The sequence below is a fragment of the Melospiza melodia genome, chromosome 4 (genome assembly GCF_035770615.1).
Source record: "Melospiza melodia melodia isolate bMelMel2 chromosome 4, bMelMel2.pri, whole genome shotgun sequence".
NCBI lineage: Eukaryota > Metazoa > Chordata > Aves > Passeriformes > Passerellidae > Melospiza > Melospiza melodia.
The window spans coordinates 97322493-97342559 of record NC_086197.1 but is presented as its reverse complement, the minus strand read 5'-3'; the positions used below and the strand labels follow the sequence as shown (position 1 = coordinate 97342559).

The 20067-nt window shown below is 40.9% G+C and overlaps 1 protein-coding gene across 7 annotated transcripts in view; it reads right to left on the bottom strand.

Annotated features, from left to right (window-relative positions):
* Positions 1 to 20067, bottom strand: part of SOX5 (SRY-box transcription factor 5) — a 595693-nt gene that overhangs the window by 452202 nt on the left and 123424 nt on the right. The window lies entirely within an intron of this gene.

Genomic DNA, 20067 nt, shown 5'->3' with positions numbered 1-20067 from the left:
GCACTCCTGCAGCTGTGGCTGCAGTCTGGGGTTTGGGTCACCCCCAGCCTTCAGCAGGGAGGGGGAAATCAGCACAAAGTGGCACAAGGGGTGCACAGGTAGGATGCTTAACAAAAATAAGCCTAAGTCTGAGTTTGTGCTGTGATACCCTGTGCTCACACAGGCCAAAGTTCATCTCAGATGGGGAGTGCTTGTCCTTCTAGCCAGGCTTGGCGTCCCTAAGTTTCATTACAGTGTATTATTATCAAGCTAGTCCAACCTAAATAATTTGTAGCATGAAAGAAATGCATGAATATCAACAGGAATTTCTTTTCTTTTTCAACTACAAAAGACACACACAACCATGTAAATTTTACAATCAACATCCTTAATATATAAAACCAGGAGGTTTTTCCTACTGGTTTAACTTGACAGAATTACTTTTCCAGCCCTAGAGCTCAGAGAGCTCCAGGAAAAGCAGCAGCAGCATGTGAGACCCACCAAGATCAGGCTGGTGCATGAAGGTGGAAAAGCCAACCATCCCTGGCTCCCTGCTGAGCTCTGCATGCAGGCAGACTTGGTGAAGACAAACCTCCATTTCCTATATTATTTTTAAGCAACCGGATGAGCAAACAGAAATGTGTCCTCTGTATATTTGTTATAGAAATTTCCTCAGTCATGAATTTCTGCTCTTAGAAAGATAACTATCTCTAAAATCTGTGCTGAAGAAAGAGGGGGGAAAGTCATTCCTCAATGAAGTTATCAACATTTTCTCCTACAAAGATAAGTTTTGTGGGACCTATTAGACTACCTGTTCACCAGCGTCGCAGAGAACTGAAATAAACCAATTTCTTAACTCTTATTACTTAGTTATCAAAATAGCCATTCATTAACTAAACAGCATCATATAAAACCAGTCCTTTATCTTCCTTGCCTGACCCACACATTATCAATACAGCAGACAAGGACCACGAGCTGAGAAAAGAGCAAGCCCCACTCAATTCACCCCTAATTAGGATGAAACCCCAGGACAAAACAGGTCACAGGACAATCACACAATTCCCCATTATGTTTCTAGCCTTTCCCAGCAACCTGGAACCGAGTGCTACCCCTGACCTCCTCATGTCAGCAGAACACAAGGAAATAGTAACACTCATTTTGCTCATTCTCTTGTTTGCTGCCACCTGCTTTGACCAGCGATACTTGCTTGTCCTTGTCCTGTCTCCTCCCTTAACAAACTCTTTACAAATCTTAGGATTTTCCATGACCATAGGTATTTCTAGGTTTTTGACCACACATATTTCTCTGTACTTAGAAGTCACCTTCCACAATCTGGGCAGGCACAGGTACAAAAATTAAAAAAAAAAACCAATGCTGTAACATCAACAACCACCACCACCTGACTTTGAATCTCAGTTGTATTTGGGTTAGTTTACAACTAACTAACACAAAAAAAACTTAAAAGGAAAAAAGGAAAAAAAGAGAGAAAAAAACCCCCAAAAAGCAGTAAAACCTACTGACTTTGCTCTTACAGCCCAGCCACAGGAACAGGTTTGTGATGCCCAGTTTATTCCCATACAGAATTAAGCATTTTCTTCCTGGTAATTTTATCTACATTCAACTTTCTAGATGGTGTCAGGCAGCTTCAAAAGGGTTTTTTTGTGACCGTAAGAAAAGACAAAGCAAAACTCAGGCTAACAACTGCCTACAAACTTTGAAGGGAATGAGATGATTTTTCTTTTTCAGGAGCAGAGCTGGAAATATCTGTATGGAAAAAGACCCTTTGAAAAAAAATCAGATTTACTTGGACTAAGCAAACTTTAGTTAATTAGCTGAAGTAAAAATAAAAATGTGTTTTTAAAGATAAAAACCCACATAAGTCAACTGTTTATTAACAATGCAATGAAGCAGTCACCAAACATTAACAGGGACTGCTGAAATTCTGGTTCTTGGCTACAGCCTTGAGTGGAGAGACAGAACCAGTAAAAAAAGGGCCTGCTGCCATGTGAAGTAACCTAGAGCCTGCTCTGCAGTTAAACTCACTTTCATATTTACTGCAGTTTCCATAGGACGGACCTAAGAAAAATTCTGCTTTTAAACTATTTCTTCGACTCTCTCTCTATTTCCATAACTGGTCCTACAATATTTTTGTTTCTACAGCAACACGGTTGGGAGTCACTGTTTGGGAGGACTGGGAGTGCCCCATTCCAGAGGCAGGCAACAGCTCCATGTACAGGAATTAAACTAACCCTTTCCAAAAAAATCCTAATAGGAGAAAATCTTAGGTATAAAAATCCTGAACTGCAGCACACACCCTTACAAGACTTTTACAATATGAGAGAAAGTGATCCATGACACAGAATATAATAGCTCTCAGAGTCAGCTTGATGTGTTGTACTATATTTATATTGTAAATGTAAATTAAATATACCTGATTTGTATTATGTTTGTATTATATTTACATTGAAATAAAGTATTTTTCTTTAAATGTTTTCCAAATTGTAATAAGAGCGAAATCACAGCAACGGCCTTGAGTAGACCAAAATGCTGCCTCTGACCACAGTTCCATCTCCACACAGCCCTGCCTGAAAAAGCTTCCACCGTCTGCAAGTTCCATTGTTCCTGTGCTTTTTTTTACTGAGGCCACCAGGAAGATGACACAGAGTGACAAACACCGTGGTGACTTCTCTCTGATGATGACATTAGCTTGGGTTATATTTTTAGGAAGCAAAGAGAGCAAAAGCCCCAAAATTACTCTAGCAATTACTCTGCTGGATATTTCTCAGGGATAAAAATAAAATTTAAAAAGCAAAGCCCCAGCCCAGCACACGTTTTGCACAGAAAATGCAGAATTTTCCAGCAACTGTGACTCACAGCTCACCACATTTTCACCTGGTGGTTTAAACTCCACTCAGCTGTGCATTACAGAGAGTGAGAGAAACAGGGAAACATGAGGTTTTGTGCATCCACTTTCATTTTCACAACAACTCCTCGAGGCTTACAGTTGTTAGTTTTAAAATTTTCAACCCTTAAATCTGCCCATTAAAGCTTGAAATTAATTAGTCAAGTGTTATAGAGAAAACTCTGTTGCTGCAACTCCTGCAGGTGAGATCTTCAGTATCTAGCAAATTCTTCTTCACTCTTAAAAAACAGAATGCATAAAAGAAAAAAGCATAAATGCTTTTGAAAACCTGCTGTCTTCAGAAAATCTCCCAATTTCAAACACTGATTTCTCATTTCAAAAGCCAAAAATCCAATCCACATTATGGCCCTTCAGAAGAGTGGTTTTGACATGCCCTAGGAAGAGTCACAGGCTGGCTCTGCATGCTTTTCCCACTCCAAAGCAGTGAAAACTATTCTAAACAGAGTGGGCTTGAGGGCTGTTTTAGGGTTGAGGTTTTTTGGTTGTTGTTTTGTTACTTTTTCATTGTTATTTGTTATTTATTTATATTGTTTTGTTGTTTTGGTTGTTTATTTTGTTATTTTATTTGTTTCAAATAATTTTTGTTCTAGAAAAATACCAGGTGGCTTGTGCAAGACTACCTCCTCAGTACCTACCTGTTCCTGTAAGAGCAAAGTCAGTAGGTTTTATTGCTTTTTTAGGTTTTTTCCCTCTTTTTTCTATTTTTTTCTCTCCAGTTTTTTTTTTAATCTATTTGCCAAGCAGAGTCATTTATCCCCTATTAGATAAAGTATAATAGACTGTACCAAAAGGGTCACTGGCCTTCCATTTAATGATATTGCCAGCACCAATCTCCATTTTCCCGACAGTGTCCCTCAACACAGAATAAATGGCTGATCTCTTCACAATAACAGCTGATTTCTCTTTATTAAGCTAAAAAGGTCACCATTTTCTACGGCTGGGCCGCCCTGCACTATTGATAATTTTATGCATAAACAAATGGCAAATTTGTGCCACATAAATATGCATTAGCAATTACTTTTTCCTCGGGCAACGCTCGCCGCATGCAAATGTGTCCCTCACAGGGCCTGGTGGCTTTTGTTTTAGCTCTTGAACAGCCAAACAAAAGAGCACAATAAACAGTTTAAAAATCGCCAATCAATAGGAAATGCAAATGCAAAGGTAAATGGCAGGAAACTTGCCCAAACAAATAAAACTAAATAAAAAAAAAAAAAAAAAGCCTAGCAAAAATCATGCAACGAAATACAGAAATAAATGGAAAGGAGTCTCTTTTCTCCCCACTCTTTATCTACAACTCTGTTTTATTTCTTTTTCATAGAGACATGGCTGAGGTACTCTTTGTACTGAACCCACATGGAAGCACCTAAAATGTCTACATGGGCTGGGGATGTTTTAGGCTGGCAGGCAAAGGAGGCAAAAGAAGGATGTCTGCAAAAATTCAGAGTGGATCCATGACTTAGCTTTCCCTGGCTGCAAATTTCCATTAAAGGTCTTTAAAGAAAAGCCACATTTGAAGGAACCACTGAAAAAAAACTTCAACATCTTCTGTAAATAGTGATTTGGGATTTTATTACTGGGGAAGTGCCCAGAAAACACCAAGCTATCTGTAACTACATACAGACATCTGTAGTGACTGCCTAATAAATGTTGTCACTTGAGAAAGTTGAACTCCGTATAATTTCCCTTACCCCAGGGACAGAAAGCTTGATTTTGCCTTGTCTGATCCTTGGAGTGCTCAATTCCGACAGCAAGTCAGAGTTGTGTGCAAGAGGCAGGAGAGAGGGAAATCATCAGAGCCAGACACTAAATTGGTATGACCACAGAAAAGCAAAGCTGACAATTTTAGGAGAGCGGATGCTTCCTTTGAATTTTCCCTTCTGCAGAGGACAGAGTGTGACACATGCAGTGATCATTATTGTTTGTAGGCAGGCAAGGAACCCAGCTCAGGGATGCAGGAACACACAATGTGCACAAACCTATGCTGAGGCCACCTCCATGACCCAGCCCCACACAACTTCTGAGGCAGAAACTTGATTTTCATGACTGGGATGGGGAAATGGAAAGGCGTGAGAGATAGCCAGCAGTGTCAGCAGCACCTCAATCTACAAATCTTTATGAAGAAGCCAAACTTAAAATATGTAGGCTTGCCTTAGGGTCTTAAAAAAAACAAAAACAAAAAAATCCAAAAAAAAAAAAAAAAAAAAAAAAAAAAAAAAAACCACGCACTTATAAACCCCCAACAAAACAAAAAACCCAAAAAAACCCACAAAACAAAAAAAACCCAAAACCCACCAAAACAAAAAAAACCCAAACACCAAGAAACCCCCAAACCCCAAATGCCCCAACAAATCAAACCTAAAATATAATTTAGTTCAACAGAAAGAAATTGAAGAGACTAATCATGTGCTTCAAGTGTTTCCCATATAGGGCACATCATCCAGCAGGTAACCCACATACACAAATTTGTCTGATGTTACTGTCCAAGGGTTTTATTTTTAGCAAATGGGAATGTTCCTGTCAATGTAAGCACTCAGCAGCAATCCTACGTCTTTCCCACCCAATCAGCTGTCATGGAATGACAATTTCACAGAATTCATTTCCATGAATTATACTAAAAATCAACAAGCTGATAAATATAAATTTTTTGCCAGTTAATTCAGTTCATTTCTTGCCTTTCACTTCCCCTGGTTTTGGCTTGGATGATTTTGTAACACCGCTTTATGGCAGGGCTTTTGATCCTGATAGAACCTGATAGAAGTGTTAAAGGCCATAGTGGCAGTGGTAATTTTTTAAAATTATTCTCTTTCTAAGAGCACTCTTACACATGGTCCAGTACAGGAGAAGCTGCACCAGGCACAGGACAAGATATGCCCTCCCAAAGAGAAATTCCTCATTTTAGGCTTTTAGCCAAGAGCACTCCCACACCAGTAACACATTTCAGCCCCAAATCCACAACTTGCAGCTTCTCTAAATGGTGATAAGATGATCAATTCAACATTGTGCATATGTGAGATCTACCGAAATGCCCTCTTGCCATCAACCTTCCTTGGCTCTGCTTTTCCCCTTATCGTGCTCCAAGAAAAAGAAATCATATTGATAACAGCACCTCATCCTTTGGGTTAGTCAAGGCTCAGCCAAGAACTGCATCCCCATCAGAGGGAGCATTCTCAGTGAAAACACTCTGCCCTCTCCAGCTGGCCTTGGAGCTGCTCCTTAGACATGCCAATGCTGTCCAGGGGCACCCACCTGCCAGCAGGCTCACTGCAAACCCCAAAGACTTCAGAAATAACACTTGCAGAAATTTGCCTACCGCTTTGTTAAGCTGAACGTGATTGAAAGACCCGTGGTTATACACAAAGTTCTCCTGAGGTCATCAAGAGAGTGAAAAAAGGCATAAGCAGGTATGCTAAAGCAAGATCAAATAAATTGTTTAAATGTCACTGCAAAGGTAGTTCTCACGGATGTCTCTGTGGCCAGACTAGTGCCATTAACACAGTTAGAAAGTCTGTAATAGGAAGGAAATTATTACTACATAAAATATTCCTACAAAGAGAGACTGCTGCAGAATTGAAATGAAAAGATGTAGCTCAATCTGTTAATGCCCATCCCACATGTGTGAATGTGATGAACAGTGGAGAATGAAATGCCTGTTAAATCTCTGCTAACAAGGGTATTTTAAATAGTATACATGGGTCCTTCTGTATTGCTTCCATGTCTTAACAAAATTTGATAGGGTTATCCATGTTAAACCCCAAAAGTAGCAGTAGCACTATCAAAACAAGACCTCCAAAGAGCAAACCAAGAGATGGCCATTTTCTACAACAGTGGGTGGGGTTGTTTTTGTGGGAAGGATGCAGCTCAAGAGAGTGAGAGAGGAATAGAGAAGAAACTATTTTTGTCAAATTCAAGCTCTCTAGCTCTCTCTCCCAATGATTTCAGCTTCCACTCCTGTTGTCTAGCCCCCATTTTCAACAACAGTCATTGTTACTAGTGGTTAATAGAAGTTTTTCTTTAAAAAAAAAATACAGAAATGAGCACTTACAACTACAATCTTCATAGAAACACACTTTTAATATCAAATACTGCCATTATTTTTTTTTAACAGCTTTCCTATAATTTTTTAAAGTTTAAGCTTTCTGGCAAGAATGAGTTTCTTTAAGAACTTTAATACTGCACAGAGCTGTCATTGATAGTGCCCAAACACTTACTGTGTATATTTTTATAGGGTTACACACTTGGAAAAAAGATAACTAGATGACAATGCAGATGCTGACACATCTGCATGCCAGGCTCTTAGAATTTAGCCACATACCAATTCTTCCCTTGCTGCCACATTATTAGATCATTACACACATGCACACACACACTTGAGGATAGCCAAAAGCAACGAATTTCAAGCATTACAGATAAATCCTACCTCCTCCCCCTTCCCAGACTAAGTATTAGCATTTCAAGATGTGTCCTCCTAATGCAGCTACAGCCCTCCTCTTTGATGCTTCATGTTTCTCCCTTCAATTCATTGCTTTCAATTGTTTTGAATTGGGAAACATCAGAAACTGTCAGCAAGGATTTACAGAGAATGAGTATCAGAAAATTAGTGAGTTTTTTAAATTAAAGAAAATGCGATGTTTTTGTTCTCCAAATCTCCTCCTTCCTCTTCTCTCTCCACCCCAAGAATAATCAAAATGTGCTTCTGCAATCAATCCATGTCTGAGAAGTAAGCTGGATTTCTTCTCTTTCCTTCATCCTCCCTACCAGTAATAGCTCCATGATTAAGACTCAGCTGACAGTTCTCATGCCACTGAAGTTGAAAAAAATCCAGCTCCCTCCTCCAGGAGCTGAATTGGTCCTGCAGGGAGGGGAGGGGGGAGATAAACACATCTGATCGGGAGGCACCCACAGCCAGAGCCACCAGAGCACCCATCCCGGGCAACCACAGCCTCCCAGCAGAGAACAGATTTAAGCATTCCACTCCAAAGAGTAGGAGAGATTTCTGAAGGTTTCCATATGAACCCGGCAGAATTGACCAAGCGCATCCATCTGTTCGCTTTCATATAAGCAATATGCACGCTGCCAGGATGGGACCTCTGCTGGGGCAGGGCCCTGGGACTTCAATTACATCTGCCACTTCCCTGCTTTACAGCAGCCTCAGCAGCAAAGCAGCAATTGCTTTTTTTATTTTTTTTAAAGCCTCAAAATAGCATCCTGAGGAAACACACGAGAAAATTACTATTTCCACATTTCCTCCCTTTTCTACCTGATGACTTTGCCTCAGTACCTAATATTAATATCAAATGGGATGTTCTGAGTTGAGAAACATGGAAGCATTTTAAGAAAGCTTTTTTAGTGTCTCATTTCCATCTCCTTAGCTCAGAAGGGACTATTTCGTAAGCAAATCTGAACACCTTCAAGCAACTCATGATGAGAGTATCCCGAATCAAATTAGTTACCTTGCCTCTATTAAACTGGCAAAGCCGCAAATCCTCATCCCTCCCTGCAGAACATAATCACCACTACAACAGGCAGAGCAGAACCTCCAAATATGGCTGCACCTTACATACCCCAAACCTGAATTACAGAACGCAGATTGCTTTTGAAAATTTATATTGCTGATAATGTTGCTTATTTCAGCTAAGAGTTTGTTTCTTTTCCTGATGCAAACATGAAAATCTGCTTCCTCGAATGCAAAGCAGTCCTTCTTACTTCAGCAACAGCGGGACATGCAACAAATCAGCACAATAAAGGCAAAGGTAAATTTTGAGTAATTCCCTAAACCTCTGGAGTAGTGGTTTTCAAAGGACTGAGGTCCAAACAATTGGTGTTGTTAATGTTCTTTGCTTTTCCCTCTAAGTATCCAGCATGTCAGCAGGAACCACACCACCACTGATCAAACCTCTACCACCACTGTTGAAAACACCATCATCTTAGTTGTGGTTGGCCTAATATATATAGTGAAAATAATAGATTATATTTGATTTTAATATAATAATATTATAATAAGATTTCATTATATATGATATATCATAATTGCAAGACATTCTAATGTATTATATATAATAAAATAATATCTTTTATATATATATAATATATATATAATATATATTATATATAATACATATATCATATATATAATACATAAAATATATCATATATATAATATATAATAAAATATATTATATATTTATATATTTATTTTATATGTAAGAATATATTATTATATATTTTATAAATACATTATATATAAAACTTGAACAAATGAACTGCTTGGCTTCATCCATTGCCATTCATGACCTGAACCACACTGACACAGCTTAAATCATCCTTGGATGACCTTGAAATGTTCATGGAGGAAAACATCTCTTGCCCTTCACAACCACCGATGGGAATGCTGCCCAAGGCTGAGGAATAGGGAGCTCCCACTTTACACACAGGCAGAACAGAGTTGCTGGAAATCACTGCAACAGGCTGGATGGCCTGCCAGGCTGGGCACGGTACCCTCATTGTGCCAGCCTGCTTCACAGACCTCTCCCAGCAGCTCCTGTGAGTCACCAGTGCTCCCAGGTTTTGCACTGGAAGTGCTGCAGAGGCAGTGAAATCAATGTCACACCCTTCTGCTTGCTGCCAGATTGCAAAGGCAACTCAACTCCATGCAAAGACCTCAAGCACAGCAAAGCGCACAAATTGAAGAAATGGAGTGATGGGCTGGCAGCAGCTGAGCAGAAACAAGTATGGGTGAAGATGAGAAGGACAAAAATTAATTTAGAATATGCCAAGACTGCCAGAGGCCACTACCCTCCCAACAGGGATTAACTGCTGGATTTCTGACTGACTCAGCCCTCTGCTGCTTACCACAGAAACCAGCAGGACTCTAAGTATCTGTAAGTAACAGCCCCTGATGACCTAAGTGAGAGGGAAAGGGTGGTAGACCTCTACAATATTTGTAGTTTAATACTGTAAATTTCTCTGGTGAAAAAGTATTGAGCCAAAGTGAGCATCCAACAAAATACTGTGCTCTAAGATTTCACAATCATTCCTTACTTAGCTGTTGGAAGCCCAAGCAAAGATTCAGTCTTTGTGCATACATACTGCAATACTCTAATTGTATGACCAAATTCCAATTTTTCTAGGAGAATATCACCCCAGAAGAGCCAGTTCTGGGAAGGAACATGAGTTACATATTACAAAGTTGTCTGCTGGACCATGAACTCATTTGTGTTAGGTGCTGGAACACAATAATTGAAGGCAGCAGAGATTTGCAATCCCAAAGGAGGACAGTTCTGCAGGAACCCAAAATCCTGCAGGAAGCCCTTTGTCACCCATGTCCCACTTTCTGACCTGCTGTACCTGAACACAGACTTTGCTATATCTTGCAGTCAACTGCTTTATTTTAGAGATATGAACAGCTACATAAAGTGAAACCAACATTTTGAGAAGTCAGATCTGCCCCAGTTGCATTTAGAAGCCCACCACAGGGTTCCCCTCCCTCCACATCAAATGGAGGCAGGGGTACCTCTGGAAACTTGCACAGGGAACTTAATTCCAAGTAAACTCTGCATTTCCTTCTCTCTGCTGACTGAACAGAGGCTGAAGCAAGACTCCTCCTCTTCATTATCATCACGGAGAGCTGACAGAAAAGGCTCCGTGTGGCATTCACATTCTCTGATCAGAGAGACATCATTCTCTGTCTCAGGACTTTTCCTGGGGAAAGCAGTGAGAAGCTTAGAGAAGAAGAGAAAACAACTCTTATCTTTACCTGCTGCTCCTGTTGTTTGGCACATATACAATGTGTTATGGAGATTGTTTACCAAAAAGAGTTTGTTAATTAGATTCTGCTGATGATTATTTAGATTGATTGGTCAATTAGATCAAAACTGTCGTGGCTGTCTCCAGACAGTCATGGGCTTTTCTTTAGTACGGTATAGTACCTCTTTAATATAGCATAGTACTAGTGTAATATAGAATAGCTTAATGAGGCATTTGTTCAGCCTCCTCAGTCATGGAGTCAGAGCACATTATTCCCTACACTGGGGTCACCCTGCATTGATTGCTAAGGGCCTGTATCCACCTGGGACCAACCACTCCACTGAAATCCAATCCTTCCACAGGTCTGCCACCAGGCCAGTGTGGAGCCTGGACTGCCACTGGGCTCTGCCTTGCAGTGCACAGCAGCATCACTTTGGAAGAAGGGCAGAAAATACCTTTTGTCTTTCCTCAGAGTTCCCCTAAAACCGGTGGCAAGGGCAAAGCTCTGGGTAGCAGAGTTCAGACACTTTCCTGTAATCCAGAAACTCCCTAAGGCAGATAAATATTCAGAATTAAGCAGGCTTCAGTGAACTGGATAGCTGCCAGGATTTAGGATGACTGTGGCTATACAGGTAAGATTTGACTGAACTGTTTTCTTTCCCTTCAAAACGTCCCTCATCTGTAAAGCAGAGTACCACCAAGATAATGTTGTGGGAATCAATTAACATCCTTACAACATGTAGATAACACGGTGATAAGCATCACAGAGGAGGCCATAGGAAGTTATTCATTTTCACATCTATTGGTTATACCAATAATATTATGGAATTTCTGTTTTTAAGCTGGAGTTTGAATGTGTACAGAATATGCCTGCCACAGGGACACACAGAAAGGATTAAGAAAAATATGGAATATCTTCTCATTCTCTCAACACTGCCATTTCAGCCGTCTGATATGTGATCATGTAATTAAAGACTGTATCATAATGCATATGCACAAAGGGGCTGAATTAAGGTTGTGCAGGCAAATGTAATTCTGGCATTTCCTATGCTTTAAGAGCCTGACTTCACAATCTTAGTGTTCATTTACCCACCATTCCTGTATGTAACACCATATACATGCACGTGTCAGGAACACCTTCCCACTGCTGCTCACTGATTTTGGGAGAGATCTTTTTATGGACACACACATACCTTGCAAAGGCAGGACAATACAGAGCCATGTCCCCTGACTCATGGCATTGCTCACTGCCTTTGACTTATCTAACCACAAGAACAACCAAATCCTTTTTTCTCATGTGCTGGTTCAGTTTGGTTTACCCTTGGGGAAAATCACTTTTTCTCCCTTCTTCCAATTTCAGTATTTTCTCTACTTCCTGAGTACAACTTTCATTCCAGCCTCACACAACTCACAGAAAGAGTTTCACTAAGGCACAGTGCTTGTGACACTCTCTTATTTTGTCTGCCAAGCTCTGGCCAGGCACTGATGCTTGCTTACGCAGCTCCTGGATTTTCCAGCCTGCCCCTGTGTGCCCTCCCAGCCCCTGGAGCACTGCTTCTAGCTGGGATCCCTGTAACACACAGGTAATTTTGCCAGCTAAGCCCCAGGGAAGGTGCTTCACTCCCAGACAGAAGATGTGCCAACTCAGTCCACGTGCACCATTTATTCCCCAATCACTGTCCATCGTTCCACATCTTTGTTACTCAATGATACCTTAAACACATCTTTCAAAACAAACCCCAAAACCTCACCTGATCAGCTTTAAACACCACCACACCGCTGCAATGCACATACACATTCTGCAGTGAGAACCAGGCGTTCTCAGACAAGCCTTCCCTCCAGCCCCATGTGCAAATGCACTGCTTGTTCAGGTTTTTGCATGTGTTCTCTGGTGTACAAACACTGCACTGCTACTGTACCTCGTGAGGCAGGTGAGCCTGCCCTCACTGAGGGAAAAATAACCCTGCTTTGCACTAATGATAGCCACAGAGAGCTCCAGGACTGAAATAATGGGAATTTCCTCTTACACAGCTCCATAAAAACAACGTTGAGCACTCACAGGCACTAAAATCACCTTGAATCTGAGCTTCCTGAGAGGCAGTTTGCAGTCTCACACAGTTAACAGTCTAGATCCTTTCCTCCTCCTCACACCAGTCTTCTCTCTCAATTTCATAGAATACAACCTACAGTTGTCCTAGAATTTCAGAAAGTGATAATTTTCTGTAGAGGTAGTTTATCTGACATTGGGCCTATAGCACAGGAGGGCACTTGTAGCTTCTAATCATCTCCTCCATCTGTTCACCATAAGCAATGTTGATCTTCGAATTACACAACCTACACAATCCTGAAGGAGTCTCTTGCTTTCCGGGAGGACAATCTGCTCCTTCCCTCCCCGTTCACTGCAGGCTGCAGGAGCCTCTCTGCCGTGCATGGCGAGAGGGAGAACATCCCAGTCCACCCCAAACGACCTCCACAGGCTGCATCAGCCCGCCAAAACAGGCAGGAGCTGCAGCTTCACAGTTTGGGAAAGACTTGGAGATGCTTGAGCACATCCAGAGGAGGCAACGAGGCTGGAGAGGGGCTGGGGACAAACACCCTGTGAGGAAGCCCTGAGGGAGCTGAGGATGCTCAGCCTGGAGAAAAGGAGACTCAGGGTGCCCCCATCACTCAGCACAGCTCCTGAGAGGTGCCTGTGCTCGCCTGGGGCTGGGCTCTGTCTCCAGGCCTGGAGAAAAGAGGGGTTGGTTCCTGGAGAAAAGGGGTTGGTCTCTTTCTCCAGCCTGGAGATTTGTCTGCACTGTTTTTACCTATTGGCTCCACCAACTATGTAGAAAAAAAAATGTGTCAGTGGATCCTCATAGGTCAAAACTGATTTTGCTCAGCAATAGGCATGCAGACTAGAGGCAACATAGAATATGCATCTCATTATTCTTGCTCCACATACATAGATGTTCACACACTCTGTTTAAATGATCAAAGGCTACTAAACCGTTTCAGTAGCTATAAAAAACAATTCCAAATCAAGCAAATAATTATTAAGATTTCTAGATTGTGAAAACACCATTTTTTCTTTTGTTTAATATCAAAAGGGCTAAAGTTCAAAACAGATAGATCAGAGTGGATTTGCTTTCTGGGGTGTTAATTTTTGCAGGGAGCAATGACTGACAGCTCCTTTTGCAAGAAGATCTACGGGTCCACCAGGTTTGTAAACGTGTCCTAAGCAAGGGTTTGTACTGCAGCAACAGGAAAATAATAAGCTAGACTAAGACCTAAGCCAGGCTGAGGCCTAAGCCAGGCTCAATGATGAGACTTAGCTACAAAGGAACAGGTTCCTACACAGCAACTTTTCAGTCCTTGATTAGGAAGAGCTGACTGTAATTCTGAGAACAAACAGGACGTCAATAAAAGCACCCCAAGCATGGGAATTATCTCCAAAGGACTAGCTGAAATTTCTGATTTTTAGTTTAAAAGACAACATGGTTTTCACAGTGCCCATAGAAAGTGACTTAGAGACTAGTTCCAAACACACCCCACTTTAAGAGCAATACATTAAAATGAAAAAAACCTTAAACCCCAAGTTTCAACAGTTCCTGCTGACTATGCTGCAGCACTTGTAAGCTTATCCTCTTTCAATATTTTAATTATTATTATTAATGCATAGAAAGTCTTCCAAGCCTAGTAAAACCATAACTTACAACTATTCCAGCACTGTTAGGCAGAGACCAAGTTCCACTGCAAATGCTTGTACCTTTTCTGCATTTAATGGCAGAAAGCAGAAAGAAGCAACTGGCAAGAAGTTCAGGGAGAAAAAATGAGTTTTCCAATAGGTAAGAGTGTGGGTATTGGAGTGGAAAACAGTAGCAAGACAGAATAGAAGCTCAGAAATAAGTGTGAGAAGCTTGAATGCTGCTGTAGAAGCCAGTGGAAAGCACTCAGCTATCGTTAACTGGGGTGGGATGTCTCCGTGTGCCAGGGATGCTGGTGGCAATACAATTAATATTCCAGGAACAAAAGCAAAAGGAAGTGGGTTTCAGTGTGGTCTTTAACTCAGGACCCTGGGGGAAGGTATTAGTTCAAGCCTGGAACAAATCTCTGGAAATTAATGATAAATCAGACAGAGGGGTCAATGTATTATAAGGGACACATCTAAAGCCATTATTTTATAACAGCTGATGGCAATAGCTGCTCAGGAGGGAAAAAAATAAAATGCTGATTTTACAGATATTTGGAGGGGGGAATTAGCACTCTAGGGAAAAAGGGCAGAAAAGATGGCAGGATACAAAGGTCCACCAAGATTTATTGAAAACCAGAGGGGAAATGTAAGCTAAGGGGAATGAACATTCAGTGCACACAAAACAGACACCACAAAACACAATAATCAGACAGAATACGAACACGGCCTCTCTTAAATAAAAATAAAACCAAAATTTTAAAAAAGGCAGCTCACCAACATGACCAAAAGCATCACTGCAGTCCAAGAGTGAAGGTGACAGAGCAAGTAGCCCTGTGATTCCAATCACAGCTCAGCCACACTGAGTAGACATTCCCCCCTGCCTCCTTCTGACTACCACTGGCTAGGTAATAGCAAGCTTAATACATCTGGATTTATGATTAAAGAGTACTTAGAAAAGATTGATTTGCCCTGCCCGACAGCAAACATGAATAGCCTGGAAAAAAGAAATAAAGGGTTAGAAATCACCCAGACTTCAGAAGACATGAAAAGGGACAAAAGTACTGGCCTTAGTGGCTTTTATTTGAACAGAATAAGTCCACCCCCAACCTTCAGATTGCAGACCCCTTTGTACCAGAGGCAGGATAATAAAATGCTGTGTAGAATGACATCTACATGAATCTTGCCCAAGAAGAAATTACTGAATGCATAAACAAACTTTTCCATCCTTTCCATCCTTCTATGCCTTGCATATTGCACTCTTTAAACACATGCATCAGTGCTTAAAAAACTTCAGTGGAACAGGTTAAAACACATGCATGGGGCACCACAGTCTATTATTTACTTGTCAAACATCACATCCACTCAAGAGGGGCTGGCTTTCAGAGAAGTCAGATAATATTGAATGTCAGAATCTAGTTCATAATAAGTGGTATCTGAATGCAACAAGCCATTACACCACTAAGCATAAAAATCTCCTATTCAGTGCTAATCAAAATACATAAAAGGTGCTAAATCTTGGCACCTGGAAGGGGAATTAATCTGTTTCCTGAATCCAGGCTGGAGAGGGCTGCCACTGCCGGTGTCAGCATCCAAAATTCCTGCACTCCCCCTGACACGATGGGGGCTGTCACAGCCATCCTGGTGGCCTGACACATGCTGACCACAAATCAGAGGGAGATGTCAAGTATTCTCTACCAGCCAGCTGTCCACAAAATAAAATGCTGCAGCTCGGTTGATGGAAAGGGAGGCTCAGCTGCTCGTTTGCTGAGTGATCTTCAGCTTCCTTTGGAGAGGGAGCCGAGCAGCTCGGGGCTCTGCAATCCCCCACCTATCATGTGCTGCCACAGCCAGGACTTCATCCTAAGCAGCTGTCAACTCAACATTTTCAAGAGCAACAAATTCATTAAAATTGTGTAATTATGGCTGAAACTTTCCGTGATACCCAGGACATTTAATCACGCGGCTCGGTTTCAAATCAACCAAGTCTCCAATACTTCAACCAGCCTCAAAAAATCCAGATTATATATCTGGATATTTGTCAAATGCAACAAATTATTCAGACTATTAAAAAGGTCTTATCCTTAAATTACTCTTCTACTTTTGAAATGCAGATCCCATAGTAACAAAACTTCAAGAGAGAAGAATTCAGAAGAACAAAATTAAAAAGGGCTACACATGGTACGATACAGATACAGATCTTTCAGGAGAGATCAGATGGTAAAAATTAAACAGCATTGGGAACCAGCACTGGTAAATTAAAATCAAACTAAGCAAAAATCCCATTAAAACTCATCAACTTTCACAGGTACACAGCAGCAGAAATACTACAGGCCACAACCTAAGGCACCAATTTCATTGGAGCTAGCCAAGGGCACAGAACAAACTTGGATGGTGAGAAAACACAAAAAAAAGTTTATGACCATTTCTTCAAAATTTGCATCCAAATTACAAGTGTCCAAACAAATCTCCAGTTCCTCATGTCCCTTTTCATTTGCAACATGAACATTTCCTGCAGTACAACAACCTGTTTTGCCCAAGCACTGAGCACTAAAATTTCCTATTAGAAAAGCCCATGGCAGTTCTCATTATTTATTTCCTCTTAAATTCAAGTAGAAATCATTATGTAAAATTTCATATTTGGAAAAGATAAAATATACCTGAGACAAGTTGGGGTAAAATAAACTGGCTGTTACCTGCAGCTGCTCATGGGTGTATGAAACATTAGGAAAAATACAGGAGATGGAATTTAATGTGCAAAGAGAAGGCAAGACTGACAAAGGTAAGTGGAAAAAACAAAATATTACACAGGGTTTGCATTTTCTCCCATCAACATCACTGTAGGGCATTGGATATATATGAGAAAAATATCTGCAATTCCACAGCATAAGCAAATGTTACCACTCCCTTCTGATTGCTGGTGTCACAATCAGCAGCACACAGGCCAAGGAGCCTGGAGAATCCCTGTGCTCCTTCTGGGGCATCTTCCCTCTGTAGAACTGAGTGCATTACCGAGTCCTTTCCCTCCCCTCCTTCCACAGGCAGCCTTCTCTCAAACCTCAAATAGCAGCCACCCGTTTCTCCTTGCAATCTGATTATCAATTTGCACCTCAGCCATGGAAGGCTAGAACTCTATTGTTTTGTTAATTGTCAATTTGCATCTTTGAAAGGTGTTGTGCATTTTCTTCTTTTGGCAGGTTAGGACTAATTCTGTATGTTAACATATATGTGGGTGGTTTGGGTAATAAAGTGTTTTCTTTTAGAATGCAGTTTATTTTAAATGTGCTGCTTTATTTATTTTCTTTTGCTAACTTTTCTTGGACAATCTTGTTCCAAAGCTAGTAGGGACCACTCTGCCTGAGAAAGGAAAATCATAGAAGAAACAGACTTACAAATGGATTCTGAATTCTAGAATGGTTTGAATTGGAAGGGACCTTATAAAATCATCTAATTAGAACCTCCCTCTCATGGGCAGGGAAACCTTGCTGTGTTACAGCCCCATCCAGCCTGGCCTTGAGCACTTCCAGGAATGGGGAATAATGCTGAAGTGACAGGAGCAAGCAGAAATTCCTGCTAAAATATCAGACAGCCACCAAGACAAACACTCAGCTGACACTACAGTCTATCCAAAGTCAAAAATCAGAAACAATAACCACAGGAAGATGTCACAGGATAGAAACTCTTAGCTTCACAAAGTCCATGTGTTATTATCACTTTCACCTAAAGCTGGGCACAGAATGGGGAGTGAGAGGAGAACTATCAGAAAATGATGGATTGCCTTTGCACACTTGTCAGTGTTTCACTTAAGGTCATGTCATTTTCTTATGCTAGGATTCACCAATGTAAACTTAATCTGCCAGCAATTTTCAACTGGGAGCTAATTAAAAAAATAAAGTACACCAACCCATTTTGAAACAAACAAACAAGAATGAAACAATCTGAAAATCCTGACCACTGGATCTCCTGCTGAGCCACAGAATCTCTCACAGCTCAAATCTCACAGAAGACTCTGAGATCAAAAGGGGAGAGTTCATGAAATTTCTATTACAAGTCCTTAAGAGATGAACCCAAGCTGTATTGGCAGAAGTATCTCAAGCAATGGACTTGCACATTCTTTAACTCTGTGCACAGCTGCAGGTCCTGGCCAGCTCTGGGCACTCAGGACCCAAACCAGTCCTGTTCTCTCAACTTTTACTTCCAAAGGAGTCTGGAAAGCAGGTTCAGAGGAACTGCAATGCTCAGTGTGTTAAAGCCATATAAAGGAGCAGGAAAGGATTTTATTATCCACACGGGGAAACATTCTCAGTTTTACAGACTTCTCCCAGCAAGCTGAGACTTGTTATAATGCCCACCAGCTATATGTTTGTGAAGATCAAGGACATTTATGCCCATGGTATCACAAGAAATAGCTGTGTCCAAAGAACAGGAAGAGAAAGTGCCTCTGGCTTTGGGGAAGTCTCTGTCATCAAATCAACCTATTTTACCTATAAATGTAAGCCCAAAAGTTAAAAGACTGTCTAAGTTTGAGCACTGGACAGATGGAGGTGTGAGTAAAACATTTATCTTGGTTCTGTTAAATAACTGAAGAAAATAGAATAATAATCAAAGCCTTATTTTAATTTTAAGTAAATAATCAAATTTTTAGTAAGTTACAGTTCCTGTAACTGGGGTTGAAATATTACAAAACTGGACAATCATGGAACTCCCAGAACTTCCTGTTTTCATGTGACAGGAATGACAAGAGGCTCTTCACTTAAAATCTTTGGAGCAGACCAGAGTGGAGCCACAAAGATTGGATTTAGACCTAGACTCTACCACAGTGTCAGGATTTGACTCCTTCCTAGACAGTTCCTTTCCAGTTGCCAGCTGGAGAAAACTTGAAAGACAGGGAAGTACTGAAAGCCTTCTCCCTAAGAAAAAAAGAAAAAATAAAACAAAATCAAACCAAACCAACCACCAAAAAAGCAATACAGGCCTTTAAGTGATGAATGCAGTCACATGGGCAGATCCACCTAAATCATCCAGACAAAAAGTCCGTTGAAATCCCATTTTGACACTGAAGAAGGAGTAGAGAGACTTTTTAATTGAACTTACTTGCCCATTCTTTCATGATGGCCAACACAGAATACAGAGCAAACAGTGAGTTTATAGAGAAACAAGCTTCATTACAGAAGGAAAACCTGAGATTTGCTGAAATTTTGATACCACAAACATAGGTTAGGAGACCCAAAAGCAATTCTGTTGGATGTACCCCTTAATAATAAAAAGAAATATTTTCCTATTTGATGGTTAGGTGATCAGACATAGCTCTGCTTTGGGTTTGACCTGAATTTCTCTTAGAAAACATTAAATACTCAAAACTGATAAGGCAGTGCTTCAGCAAGTTGACATGCCTCACATCCACATATTTAATTATCTCACCTATTCTCCCTGTGCCATGCCCTGAAAAGAAGAGGAAACCTCCTCAGATGGCCCTGAGCATCCCAGCTGGTGGCATTCCCTGCAGGGGCAGCACAGTGAAAAGCAAACACTTGCCAGAACTGGGCATGTCGGGATCCTGCAATCATCCTGTGCCAACACAACAGGTGAAGATAGACCGTGCTCTAACACAGATACACAAGAAAATACTCCACAGATCAGTTCAGCACTTCCAGGCTATTTTGTTATCTGGGGAGACATTTCCTGACTCAATGGTGAAGTACCAATAAAAGATATTAACTACTCCTGACCTGACAGGAACACTTTTCCCTTC